The sequence below is a fragment of the Lissotriton helveticus genome, chromosome 12 (assembly GCF_964261635.1).
Source record: "Lissotriton helveticus chromosome 12, aLisHel1.1, whole genome shotgun sequence".
NCBI classification, from domain to species: Eukaryota; Metazoa; Chordata; class Amphibia; order Caudata; family Salamandridae; genus Lissotriton; species Lissotriton helveticus.
Genome location: NC_136073.1, coordinates 418,019,598 through 418,034,759, shown reverse-complemented (window position 1 = coordinate 418,034,759; position 15,162 = coordinate 418,019,598).

Here is a 15,162-nt window from a genome sequence, read left to right as displayed (position 1 = left end):
TCACTATATACGGCCTACTTGCACTATACCTTTGCCTAAAGTTATATGCATTAGGATAGAAGTTAATGCAGTTGGTAATATTTTTTAAATCTCACATTTCTCCACTAGTTTAATTACAGAGATAGAGCTCACATTCCCAGAACTCACCCAAAACAAAAGGCTGTCTCCTATCACGCTACTCTTATTAATGTCAGTGTAAAAGAACCTGGATAGATCACTTTCTACTTATTATACACAGCATCCAGTTATGAACCTGTGTGTTCAAGTGCTTATATGACGCGTGCTTGGCAACGTTTTTAAGTTACAGTCATCAAGTGCACTGCTGCTTTCAGGCTACTTATAGAAGTAAAGACATGAGTGAAAGATGGTATTGGTCAGACATGATAGCGAACAGTGGGGTATAAAGTTGTGTGTTCAAGTACTTTTAGAAGGCCTACTTAGAAAACACATCTCTGCTACTGGGACACAATGGTTAACTAGCTCTATACTGTATAGTTTTTAGCTTAGTCATGAGATGCACCAGAGGTGTCAGACTCTGTATGGAAATAAAGACATGAGTGAAACATGGTAGAGGTCAGACATTAAAAGTTCACAAACTTCATTTCCATTTTGAAGCACAGACATCTCTAGCTACAGACTATCTGCAGTGTACCTTTCTGGGAATATATATGGACTACGATAGAGGTTAATACATTTGACAATATCTTATTCCTCTCTTCTGAGGGTCAGAATCTTTTTAGACACCTCAACCACTGTGTCAGTGCCTTATAGGCGTGAGATAACACATCTAAAGTAAGCTATGGGTACCATACTACCTCTATTTCACATCATATCCTCTGTAAATATGTAAACAAGAAGCTGCATGGATCACTTTTTCCTTACTATACAGAGTAACCTTGAGTGAAGCTATGTGTTCCAATGCTTCCATGAGGCCGGACTTGGTAAGTTATCTCTGTTTCTAGGAGCACATGCTGAAGTAGCTTTGACTAGCCTTTCAGCACTATATTACCTCTGTTCCACACCACATTCTCTCTAAAAGCGGATAGAAGAAGCTACATGGATCACTTTCTGCTCATTTTACAGGGCAGCTGAGTATGAAGCTGTATCTTCAAGAGCTTCCTTGATGCCTGCCTAGTTAAGAGATCTGTGTTTCTGGGACTGAATACTGAAGTAGGTCTAACTAGATTTGTCCAGGTGTTTGACAAGCTGTATAATTTTTAAGTGAGGGTCATCAGCTGCACCACACATTTCAGAATACAAACATACCTTAGACATGGTACCAGACAGACATTCAAACTTGACAGAGTACTCTTTCATTTTAACGGACGCACTTCACTATAAATGGTCCGCTTGCAGTGTACCTTTCGGAGACTAACATGGACTACAAAGGAAGTTAATACTTCTGCAAAAAATGTTTTAAAGCTCACTTTTCTTTACCAGTTTCATAGGAGACACACAATGCCAGGCCCAAAAACCGAAATGAAAGTCCAACTCCTGTCATGCCACTCAACATCTTACTTAAGACTTCAATAACTGTGTGCCTTTTAGGGTTGAGATAACAATTATAAATTAGCTTTTAAATCCTATATTGGCTATGTTTCACAGGGCATGCTTTCTAAATGTGTGTAGCATAAGGTGCATGGATCACTTTTTGCCTAATATACAGAGTAACTGGGAATGAATCTTTGTGTTCAAAGGTTTACATGAGAGAAAAATGTCACAGAGCAAGGCTTAAACCAAAATGAAAGGCCATAGGCTCTCCTGCCACTCCCACTAGTATCAGCATCTATCAACACATCTCAGACAGGGCATGCAATGTCAGGCCTAAGTATCTTACTATCTTTTGTAAAGAAGCCCATAGGTCTGAGACTACTTCTGTTTCATACGGCATGCCCTGTGAAAATATGTAGAAGAAGCTGCATGGGTCACTTCCTGCTCCTTATACATATCGGCCAGACGCAAAGCTGTCTGTTCAAGTGCTCTTTGACTGACGCCTGCCTAGCGAAGAGATCTGTCCTTCTGGGACTGAATGTTGATGTTGCTCTGACAATATTTGACAAGGAGCGTAATAGACTATATAGTTTTAAAATTGGGGTCATCAGTTGCAGCACATGTGTCAGACTACACGTACAAGTAGAGACATCCATCAGTCATGGTAGCAGTAACACTTGACAGAGAACGCTTTCAGTTTATGCACACACCTCACTATGTGCAGACGTCTTGCAGTGTACTAATACAGAGACTTATGTGTACTTGGATTGAGGTTAATACATCTGGAAACAACTTTTAAACCTCACTTATCAGTTTCATTAAAAAGACAGAACTTGCAGATCTGTCCTTCTGGGACTGAATGCTGATGTAGCTCTGACAATATTTGTCAAGGGGAATGATAGACTGTATAGTTTTAAACTTGGGGTCATCAGTTGCAGCACACATATCAGACAACACGTCCAAGTATTGACATTCCTGAGAAATGGTACCAGTCATACATTCAAGCTTTGCAGAGTACGCTTATAGTTTGAAATACACACCACACTATCTATGGTCTACTCCCAATTTACTCATGCAGAGACTTATATGGACTTGGATTGAGGTTAAGACATCTGGCCAACATCTGTTAAACCTCACTTTTCTCTATCAGTTTCATTACAAAGGCAGAGCTCGCAATGTCAGGCCTAAGCCAAAATGTCGACTCCTGTCATACCACTCTTCTGAGTGTCATTATCATTCTACAGACCTCGTTGAGTGTGTCAGTGCCTTTTAGGGGTGAGATAACACATGTAAAGTAAGCTATACCTACACTACATCTATTTCACATGGCATCCTCTGTAAATATGTGTAAAAGATTGTCCATTAATCACTTTTTGTTTACTATCGAGGGTACCTGAAGATGAAGCTGTTTATTTCAATGATTTTATGAGGCCTGCCTAGCTAAAAGATCTGGGCTTCTTGGGCTGAATGCTGAAGTAGCTCTGACAAGATTTATACATGGGTATGATACACTGAATAATTTTTAAGTTAGAGTTATCAATTGTACCACACATATCAGATTACATGTTGAAGTACAGAAATACCTGGGACATGGTGCCAGTCGCACATTTAAACCTGACAGATTACATATATAGTTTAAGACACAACCCTCACTATCTACGGTCTACTCCCAGTGCACCTATGCAGAGACTTGTAAGGACTAGGATAGAAGTTAATACATCTGACAACTTGTTTTAAACCTCAGTTTTCTCTACCAGTTTTATTAGAGAGGAAGAACTTGCAATGTCAGGCCTAAGCCAAAATGAAAGGTTGACTCCCATCATGCCTTTCTTCTGAGTGTAAACATCTTTCGAGAGACCTCAATGAGTGTGTCAGTGTCTCATAGGAGAGAGATGATGTTGTGTAGTTCCTACAAATCTATACGACATGGCGCCCCACGCTGGGTGCCATGTTGCGTAGTTCCTCAAAACCTATATAGGATCTGTGCACTTAGACAACATACACTATAGGATTGGTGTCAGACTGATTCTAGACACCCCTGCCGGGTATGTTAGCCTGTATACAAGCTAGCTCATAGTGCCACTAGAAACTCCTCTTACCAAGGAGAGACTAGTTCTTGGCAACTATCGTACATGACAACCCTGATCCCTCAGAATCATGGAAACAGTGCTACTGGGCTAAGTCACTCGTGCTCACTTCGTCTCAGAGATATACACAGAATAAATGGTGGGAAAATTTTTCAATCAGCATTTATTAAACCAGCGTCATTCTCGTGTAAAATAAGTGTGCTGAAACAACCATTAGACAGTAACAGATATAAATGATTATTGTCACTAACAGAGTAAAAGGATGGTGGATTTCTACCATTGTGCTAAAAAAATGAATACAGGCAAGTATATCAAATACATGAAAGTAGTCGCAAACCCTGATAGAAGTTCTAAAACCCATTTTAAATAATACTACTATTATTTTTTAACAACATATCACTTGTAAACATACTACTAATTTGGGAAAACTTTGGTTACAAACATAACCGTATGTATAACACTGCATTTTATATTTTAAAGTCACACTTTTCTTTAACCCCTTCCCCCACAGTGCTTTACCTTAGTTTCCATAGTAACAGTTTCTGCAACATTCAAGCTTACCCGTAGGTCAAATATTTACAATATTTTTAAAAGCAGCACACTAGCTTCCATATCCACATAACAGGTGTTACATGCCTGAACTGCAGATCTGGCTTTTTAGCAAGGGCCGGCTGAATATCGTCAAGGGTGGGCTTGAATCTGTATTGATATTTTACCTCTAAAAAAATGCAGCTGGAGAGCCGGTCGCAGAGCTCCCCTGCATTTGGGTGAGTTTATACTCTCTGTAACACTGTAGCAAAACCTTCCTGGATGTTATCAAGCAATTTTCTTCCCCATTGATCCACAGATCACCCCTACCTATGGCCGCCAAGGAATTCTTAATAAAGGCCAGCCATGAGATTTTGCTCACACCCCGTAGGCTCAACACTTCGCTCAACTCTTCTTTGTAAGCAGCCACTTCTGTAGTGCTCCATAGGCATTGCCAGAACAGAAGAGGCCTAAGAGCATCATAGTCTGCAATTGGTCGGACCCCAAGGTCCATGCGAAGTGGTAGGAGCAGGGTGCTTATGGGGAGACCCAACAATTGCGTGACAAAGGAATTCTCAATTTTATTAACGAGTCAAGTGGCTGCTGGTCCCAGATTTCTGCCCCATTAAGGGCTGCGCCTCTGACTTGTGCTTTATAGATTTCCACCACCGGTCCAACAGTTATGTTAATACAGTTCCTCTGTACCTTAGCCAACCCCCCATAGTCTGAGCCAGCTTCAAGCTTGCCTTCTAAATTTTTGCTTCCCCGTCCATTTTTTAATAAGCATAATTCCCAGATATTCAAAAACAGTCACTCGTTCTAGTGGTTACCCATCTAGATGGGGATTCGATCGAACACTATTACCTGCATTGAATACCATATCTTTGATTTTCTGCAAGTTTATCTCTAACCCCCTATTTTAGCAGAAAAGATGGAAAGATTCTAAGGCCCTCTGATTCCTCATAGGTGTCTTTAACAGCAGGAGGGTATCTTCGGCAAACATCAAGGCTGGTACTTTACGGTTCACCAGCCTAGGAGCGTCGATATTCCTCCCAATAATCAAAGCCTCTACTAAGCCATTAATAAAGAGGCAAAAAGAAATCGGGGCCCAGACACGTCCTTGGCGTACAACTCTATCAATGGGTATGGAGTCAGTGAGCTCCCTGTTTTTACCGTACCTAATTTGGGCAAAGTTGCATTCATGGAGTCGTTTCAGCTGGTGACCAAGGCACGAAGGGGCCCCAAGGTACAATAAAATAGTCCACAATTTGTCCCTGGGCACCAAATCAAATGCTGATTTTAAGTCCACAAAGATCAGATAGAGGCTGCCACCCTCTAAGCAGACTGTCTTCCAATGTAATAGTTGTAACTGGAAGATTGAATCTATTGTGTACATCCTTGTTCTGAACCCAGCTTGAAAAAGGCTAAGAATAGACTACTCCTCCATCCAGCTCTGGAGTTGCCCCAGCTGCACTCAGGCATATATCTTTTGGCGGATATCTATGAGGCTGTGGGACGTTAATTCACAGAGAGGAGTGGTGAACCTTTTTTCATAAATCAGTATGATTTCCGCCCCCACCCAAGTGGAAGGGATCGGCATTTCCTGTAGGATGGCATTGAACAAAATCCACAGGGAAGGATCCCAAATAGTGGGTTAATTGCAGAAGAGGTCGCCATGGATCTTATCTAACCCTGGAACCTAGTTGGAGCTACCCTGCTCAAAGCATCAGTTATCTCCTTGAGGGAAATTGCAGGAGTATCAGTACAAGTCAACTAGAAGGGGGGACACTCATTTCTGGTTTGCCCTGCATCACCCTCCATCCTTACATATAAAGACTCAAAATGAGCCTTCCACTCTGCCGCCCCTATATTAGGTTCTATTGCCAGTTTGCCCTCTGAACAACCCGTATTTACTACATTCCAGAAGGTCATCATATTGTGAGTACATAGGGCGCTTGCCAGCCTATCCAACTTATCACATTTCCAACTTCTCTTTGCCAGTTTAATAATGCTTTTATAGGTTACCCTTTTCTCTTTTACCAGTGAATTATCATTAGATTCGATAGCAAAGATAAGTGTTTGTTTGGCCATGCAGCAGTCATTGCTATACCAGGGGTGCCCTGGATAACCATTTTCCCTTCTTCTTTTACTAGGGAATAAGATATTGGCCATGGCAGATATTAGACCTTGATGGTTACCAGTGATTTCGGGGAGGACATTGGAAAGGTCATCAGTCCCCTAACTTGGTTTGCGGCCTTAAGAAATGGAATGGCAGTGTGATAGAAGGAAGATTGCAGTGTGATTGACAGATTACCCCCAATCTACCTCTCCTCCCGCAGTTAGTCAAGGTTAACCGAGAAACAGTTGAAGAATTTGCTTCAGGTACACTCTTTGGGCACAGTGGGACCGTCTCTAGAATCAGAGCATTATGGTCACTGTTGTGCCGGTGCACGATCTTGAAGTCTATTACCCAATCCCATCATTTTGTGTCCATCAGGATATAATCTAAAATGGAAGCACATCTTAGTCTATTGTAAGTATGATTTCCAGGAGAATTGGATTGTGTGCACCAATTGCGCACCCTAAGTGAATGGGTCAGTGTAAGGGTGTTCATTTTAAGTACCAGTTGGGTCCAGGTCAGTGTTGGCGGTATGTTTGGCCCTGGAATGGCCCAGTGCAGGTCCTCATCACTGAGGTTACCTGCATTCAGACCAATCATAGTGTCATACTGTCAATTAAAGTCACCACCAAGAATTAGCAAAATAATATTGGGGATAGTAAGCAGAAAAGCTGTCAATTAATCAAGGGTTGTTGTCTCATGGCCAACCCCAACTGGCCGGGAATAAACATTGATCAAAGCAATTCTAATATTTGTGGGAAACCTCAAAAAGATACAAAGGATATCATGAGAAGATGTCTCCATCTGTTTTGCTGTGCACCCCAAGTGCACAGCAACCCAGGTACAGAATCCCCCTGAAGGCCTTCCCCTTACCCCAGATGCAGCTGCTATGCTAAACGATGCACAGCCTAGTCTGTATGTGTCCACCCTGGCCCAGGTTTCCTGAAACATGCAGATCTCATTTTGTTCTACAAACGCCCCCACTCTGTTTTATCCAGTTTGGTGATGAGACCAGCAATGTTCCTGGTCTGTGCCATTCTCTATTTTTTTGATCGAGTCAACAGTTATTGGTGTGCCATTATCTTTTTGGAGAAGGCCATCAAGCTCCCCCACTAAAGGCCTAAGACCATTACCGACAACAGAGTGATCACCAACTGATGGCCATTAGATGACAACATAGACCTAGGAGATGAGCCAGGTATGGATCGAATACTATCAGCCCATTGCGGTCCATTACTATGGGCTCCACCCACTCCATCAACCCACTGAATATCGTGTTTTACTTCCTGCCTAGGGTGGACGGGTTTCTGAAAAGGCTCCCCCCCATTGTATAAGGCCCCCCAAGTGCTTCTTCTTGGATTTTAGTTACAATATCGGGGGACATGCAGGATTGAGGTAATCTACTGACTCTAGGGTCGCAAATCTATTTGAGAGTGGTAGCTTAAACAATAAAGGACTCGGTTGATCCTGTCTCAGAATAGTCCTTTGCTTAATCTGCTGCCTAGTTCCCACCCCGTGGTCATTCCACATTCTATTTTCTAGCACAAGTCCTGGAGGGTAGAAATAACCCAACAGGAAAGATCTTATACCCCCTCCTGCCTTTGTTGGTTGCGGTCTAGTAGAGCCCTTACAACCAGGGGGTTTCTGAAATTAATCACAATGCTATCCCGGGTATATATTTTGGTCTCTGGTACACCCATCCCACCCTTTAAGTAAAGAGGAGTTTACCTGCATCTTTATAAGAGAATTGCAATTGCTTGGCCAACCAGAAATTACATTTGTTTTTTAATTCAAAATGTGATTACCTTTGCCCCATATTCAATTCCGGTGCTCCAGTTAAGATCATGGAGATATGGAGCTGAGTCCGGAAGGAGATTGATGAATGGCAGGGCTGATCTCACCTCAGAGGCTTCTGTTGGTATAGCATAACCCTCATCAGCTCTCTGACTGGTCCCCGATAGGGGCACATTTACTCCAACTGCTGGCATTACTGGGTATGATCTACGTTTGTTGCCAGCCTCCATCCCCCGACTAAGCCCCCGACGCTGTAAACTGCCACTATCTGTTGGCTTTCCAGAAATTAGCATGTTCCTATTTGCATCCACCTGAGGTATGGGGCTCGAAATGATTGTAGAGGTGTTGTCCGACCTGAGAAGGGGAGAAGCAACTTGCAATACCTGTTGATTTACCGACTCAGCCACCCTTTGATTTGCTTCTGCCTTGCCCACCCAAGACTCAATCACAGTTGTTAGCTTATCTCACCGTACAATCAAAAAAATAAGTTCATCTTTGACAATTTCCCTTATTTGAGTCAGAAGTTCCATCACCAGGTTAGACACCCAGATTACCTGCAGCTGAGCAGCCGCCTAGCCCTCCATTCCCAGAGTCACTATTAATTAAATGTTCTGTGGCACACTTCTTTCCTTTGGCCCCAACTCTCGCAGCAGGTTTAGGTTCCCTTTTTTAAAGGGTCCTGGTGGAGTAACCTCCAGGTGCAGGTCCGATTTAGGTGTTTTATGTGCCAGTACACATGTCCTTGACTGAAGCTTGGGGGTGTCGGGGACCACAGTTGATGATGTGGGTAGTGTGTCATAGTTAGAGAAAGTAAAGGCTAAATACGGTGTTAAAGATAAGCGCCTTTCAGTCAGTTCAATTTCAGAAGACACCACCCCTAGAGCCCTCCGAAGCATCTTATCAATCGAAGCAGGTTGGTAAGTTTTTGGGATTGCAGTGCTAAAGTTTGTTTTTTCCAGCACAGACATGTTTCCCCATTTTTACAGAGAGCACGTTGGGGTAGCCAAACTTCTGCCCTGTCACTGGCTCCGAGTGGGAATAGCAACACCGAAACAAAACTGTGATGGATTAGCAAATCCAAGAGTTGGATGCAGCTATGACTGATCACCAAGAAGAGAAGGTGACTTCATGCCTCACTCAGAGTAGTAAAAACAGACAAAATCGAGTAGCACTAACCTTAAACTCCAACCTGGTTCAATAGATCTTGTGCCGCAGTCTTCCAAAAATAAGGCTTAGAGGGGTTGCAGAAGCCATGGTTTGTATATAAGCGCCTCCTGGTGCGAAGATTGGTCGTTGTCGGCGTGCGTGTCAAGTGGCAGGCTGGGGATTGTAGTGCTAGTCCCTCCAGGAGAAAATAGGGTCTCCCGGCAATGCAGGTAGGCAGGGCAAACTGCAGAAAATATGGACTACCACGCTGCGGAAGCCCTGGCTTGTATATAAGTGCCTCCTGGTGCAAAGAGTGGTCATTGGCGGTGTCACACTGTGATCTTAGACACATGACAGTATGCCTTGCAATTCAGTAAATTGATTACTACAGTGAAAGACAGTCTTGCTAGGAGTGCTGTTTCACATTTTAGGACAGTGCAGTGGTGTACAGGCAGTTCAGGGGCTCAAGGTGGGACTGAGAATGTAGAAATGAGAATTCACTGAAATGATTTCTACATGCTACAGAGAGAGTTGGTATGCAATTTCTACAGCACACCCAGGATCTTTATTACACAGCATGGAGACTATTTGGAAATTCAGAGGCCTGACACACATGCTGCTTTGGACTTTATAGCACTAACTGTCCTAAAGACTGACTCACTCCATGACTACATCTTTTGCCATATTTTAAAACACATCAACTAAGCATATTATTATATCATTTTTAACAACAGCACTGTACTGCAAACAAAATATCTCCTCAAACACATCAACATACCAAATGCTCCTTTCACAATGTTTTTCCCAAAGTAGAAAAATTCAAAATCAAACTCTGTACAAATAAACTCCTGCTTCCACATTAGAATAAATGTTTCAATTTAACTTAAACTGCACAACATAGATCCCCTTACAAATTAACAACTCACCTTTAAAAATGCTTTTGTAGGTTTAGAACAGTGTCAATCACACACCAGATTTTCTTAAGCAGAATCTCTGAATTGTGCACCAGTCACTGGAATCATAGAATGCATAGCTTCCCTCTCATTTTACACTCATATTCATGTAGATAACCAATCAAATATCTTCCCACACAAATTCAAAACCAAACTAACATTTTAATTGGTTCTACATTGAAACACTTTCAATCTCACATAATATTCAACCTTCCCCCACTGCTCTCTCTGCCTATTACCATGGTAACACTCCATAGAACACCTAACTGAACACACAGGTGAAAAGTTCATCTGCAAAGCAAACCAGTAAGGGTGTTTGACTTTATAAACAGCAACGAATCCCATGCAATTTTCCTTTCAATCACTTTCTCTCAACCATTAGCATTTCTCCTTAAAAAAAACAGTAGCGTGCACCCTCGTTTTTCAATGTTGAATTTTCAGAAACCACCAATCATTTATTCTTTTTCAAGTGGACTGAATCTCATCCACATTTTTTTTCTAAACTCCTACTTTTCAAACTGCCATTTCATTTCCAGAGCCCATCTGAGTACAACCAGATCTCCCTTCAAGATGCTTAGAGTGTGGATTGTAGGACAGAGCTATATTTTCTGGAGTGAAAGGTATGCAGCAAATAGATGCTTTCTCAACCTTGACTTACATAATGTGGATATTATGTGGATTGGCCAGAGAGGATTGAGATGTCACCAATTGATGCCATTGGTAAAATCCTTTTTGCATCTCCCACACCCTGACCTCATAATTGTGCACTGTGGTGGCAATGACCTAGGCACTTTGACTGGGATAGGTCTGGAAATGCTGTAGTGCAGTAGTGTTGAAAGAGTTTAGCAGGTTTTGCTAGGGATGGTGTATCAGGGTTTAAAACAGTGCAGTGCAGTTCAAGCAGTGTAGGGAGTCAAGGTGGGACTGAGAATGTAGAAATAAAAATTCACTGATATGATTACTACATGCTACACAGAGAGTTGCTATGGCATTTCTACAGTACACTCAGGATCTTTATTACATGTAGTGCTACAAAGTCCTATGCAGCATGTATGTCAGGTCCCTTAATTCCCAAATATTCTCCATGTTGTGTAATAAAGATCCTGTATGTGCTGTAGAAATGCCATCGCAACTCTCTCTGTAGCATGTAGTAATCATTTCAGTGAATTGCAAGGGATATTTTGATTTGTCTAGAATCAGAATGTGAGTCAGTGTGTTTATGTGAACATTGTGACAGAATCACTTGCTCGATGCATGTGTTTGCAGATATGAGAATACATGTACTCATGGAGTGAGTCAGGCTTTAGGACATACAGTGCTTTATACTCTAAGCCCTTACATGATACCCTACACTGCCCAAACACAACTGCATTGTTCTAAACTCAGAATTATCAGTCCCATCTTGAACCTCTACAGTGCCTGAACACCACTGTATTGTCCTAAACTCTGAAATACCATCCCTAGCAAAACCTGCTAAACTCTTTCAACGCTACTGCACTGCTGTAAACCCTGAAACATAATTTTTAGCAAATGCCCCTATAATGTTCAAACACCACTGCACTATCCTAAACCCTGAAACAGCACTCCCTGCATGATCTCCTACACTGCCCGAACACTGCTGCTGTGCCTTAAAATTACTTATGGAGTGAACCAGACTTAACTACATATAGTGCTTCTAATTGCTATGTAGTATGCTAGTAATGGTCTACAATTGTAAAAAAAAGAATTAAATATGTTTTTTTTCTTCACAACAGATTTTAATTATCTACAGAAAGAAAACACAATATGCCGTCAAAGAGTGAGAGAAGAAAAAGATATAAACAGGCTTACATTTCCAAGAAAAAAGAAGTACAAGATTTATCTAAACAGCAATGTGTGGAAAAAACAAAGAAAGCTCCTGGTAAGTCAACAAAGGATTTTATAAGGAAAATAACACAATTTAAAAAAAACTGTGGACAATCAGGAAAAAATATATATATTATCTGTAACTACACAGAAAAACAAGACAAAAAAGAAAAATTATGGAAAAAATGTGTCGGAAACATAGTGTTTATAGTAATAGATGAAAAAATCAGTTCGTTGAGATTCGGAAGGGAATGTTTCATAACAGAGTTGTTGTAAATTTATTAAAAAAATATAAAGAATTGTAAAAGAAAAACAGCTTTTTATAAGAAAAAAACATATACAGACAATTGTTGAGAAAGCTTTTGAATTAAAAAAAAATGTTTCTTTTAGTAATCAGTAGGATTCGAACACTAGATGAGCCAATCAATGTTATGAAGGTCAAAAGTAAGTGGAAAAGACTAGTTAATAGAACTAATTTTTGTAATGTTTTTTCTGGAGAATGGAAACATAGTTCAAGTTGTGAGCTGTTTTTTAATGAAGAGAGTTACTTTCAGGGTAATGATTTGTTGCATGCAGTTGACACCAGTGGTCAAGCTTATGAGGTTAAGAATGACAGTCTGATTGAAAAAGAGAAAATTGTCCCTAGAAATGCAGAAGAGGTGTTAGCTGAAGAAGTTTTAGGGAGACGTCCTAAGGCTCCAGTGTACACTTGGAATTGTAGTAGTATTTTTAGTGTACGACAGGATTCAATTGATTTTTTTCGCAATTTTTTAAAGTAAGTGTACTAAGAAAAGTGTTAAACAGTAGATTAAGATGGTGCAAGAAGTAGACCCCTGCAGAGTGAGAGAAAAAACGGGTTTGCAAGGTCATTCTTCGGCTTGTCTTTCTAAAAAAGTATGTCAGAGTGTTTTTCACCATTTTAGGATGTTAGCAGTGCATCATACTGAAGTGAGGAAATTAGTGAGAAGGTTGTATTATGCAAAAAGTCCAGCACTAATGTTAAAAAAGTTGAACAGTGCTCTTTTGCATGGATCTGTGTTAGAAGTGATCAACATTTTTGAAGAAATTGAGGTTAGTTACTTTGGTCCTGAAGAAGAAAGTGCAGAAACAAATACATTAATAGAAGGAAATGTGGATGAAAATGTACAGAATTTTAGTACAGAAAATTTTGAGCAAGAAATTACAAGGTTTAAGGTCATTTCAGATGAAAAGCCAAACTTTTCTTGTATTTGTTGTAGACAAATTCATTATAAAAATCAGACCAGGTTAGTTGATCTATATTTAAAAAGTGAAAAGGAGAATAATAATGAGTGGAAGGAATTTGCAACTTATTTGTTGGTAGAGAATTGTTTTGATTTGGGTTCTGATAAACGCATTTGTAAATATTGTTATAATAAATTAGATGAGAATAAGATGCCTGCTAGAGCTGTTCATAATAATCTTGAGTTATTAAATATTCCTTCTGAACTGATGGATTTAAATACTTATGAGTCTATTCTCATTCAATGTGTGCATCCATTTCAGGCTATTGTTCGCATGGAGCCTAAGACAGGGAAATTGCCTCCTTCAGATTTACAGAGAGGATTAAAGGGAAGAGTGGTAGATTTGCTTTTAAGTTTAAAGAAAAATATTGAAACAATTGGTGTAGAAAATGTGGAAGAAGAACCTCTAGTTTTTCTAGTTAATGGCATTCCTACGAAGAGTAAGAAAATTTGGCAAGAATTAGTGGATGTTAGGAAAGTGAAAAAGGCAACGTTGTATTTGGTAAAAAATAATCAATACTATAAAAATGTGTATGTAGGAGAAGAGGAAACCACTGTAGAAGAGGAGAGTGATTTGCCAACTGCACAAATTGAAAAAGTGGATGTGTCCAGAACTGAAAAAATTCATGAGCATTATAGTGTGCATCCACTTCACTCTAAAGAAGTGATGGGAAATACTTTTGAGTTATTTCAAATGAAAGAAGCAAAAGGAAGTCCCATTAGTGTATGGGAAGAAAGCTTGGAAGCTTGTTGATTCCCTCATTTATTTCCAACAGGCAAAGGTGGACGATATGATGAACGACCTGTGCAGATTCCTGTATCTGAATACCGAACTTCAAGACTATATGCAAAAGAGCCAAGGTTTCGCCAATGTATTCCATATTTGTTTCATCTTCTGTTTGAGGGTGACTTGTCTGGACTTTCTTATGCAGTGAATCATATACTAAAAAGTGGAGTATATTTGCAAAATGTTTCGGCAAAGGACTTTATGGATAAAGTCCAACAGAAGGATACTATTTTGGAATCTCAGCTAATTAATCTCATGGCATGTCAGCGTGGTACAAATGAGTATTGGTACCATCATCTGGGGGAATTGAAATGTATGCTAAGAAACTTAGGAACTCCTACATGGTTCCTTACTCTAAGCTGTGCAGAGTATGCTTGGGAAGATTTACTTCAATTTCTGCGAGAGGCAAATGCTAACATAGAAAATATAGAATACAAGACACCTGGAGAACTTTGCTCTTTGGATCCAGTTAATGTATGCAGCTATTTCAATCATAGATTTGAAGCTATGATGTCTTTTATCACAAACAAAAAAAATCCTCCCCTTGGAGAGGTTCTGGATTTCTTTTGGAGAAAGGAGTATCAAGCAAGAGGTGCTCCTCGCATACATATGCTGCTAAGGATCAAAGATGGCCCCAAATTTGGAACAGATTCAGATGACACAGTGATAAGTTTCATTGAACAATATTCTACATGTGCTGTACCCAAAAGTACAGTTGAAAAGAATTTAAGACATCAATTCTTACAGTTTCAAACCAATCGTTGTGGAAAATACTGTTGTCGAAAGTACAAATCTAAGGATAAGTTCTACACAAAATGTAAATTTGCATTTCCATGTCCAGTATTATCAAAAGAAAGAGTGAACAATTTTATGTCATCTTTGCGACATACTGTCACAAGAAAATCACCGAAAAATACCTACAACCTAAAAAGAAATGAAGAGTCAAAATACATAAATGACTATAAACCAGTCATTTTGTCCATGTGGAATGCTAACATGGATATTCAATATGTTGCAGACAACTCCATTGCTGTGGCTCGATATGTAACGTCTTACATTACTAAATCTGAAAATACGGAACTAAAGGAAATGTGGGAAGAAATTTCTCATGAAAACAGCCAAAGTAAGAAATTGTACAGCTACAGTTTGA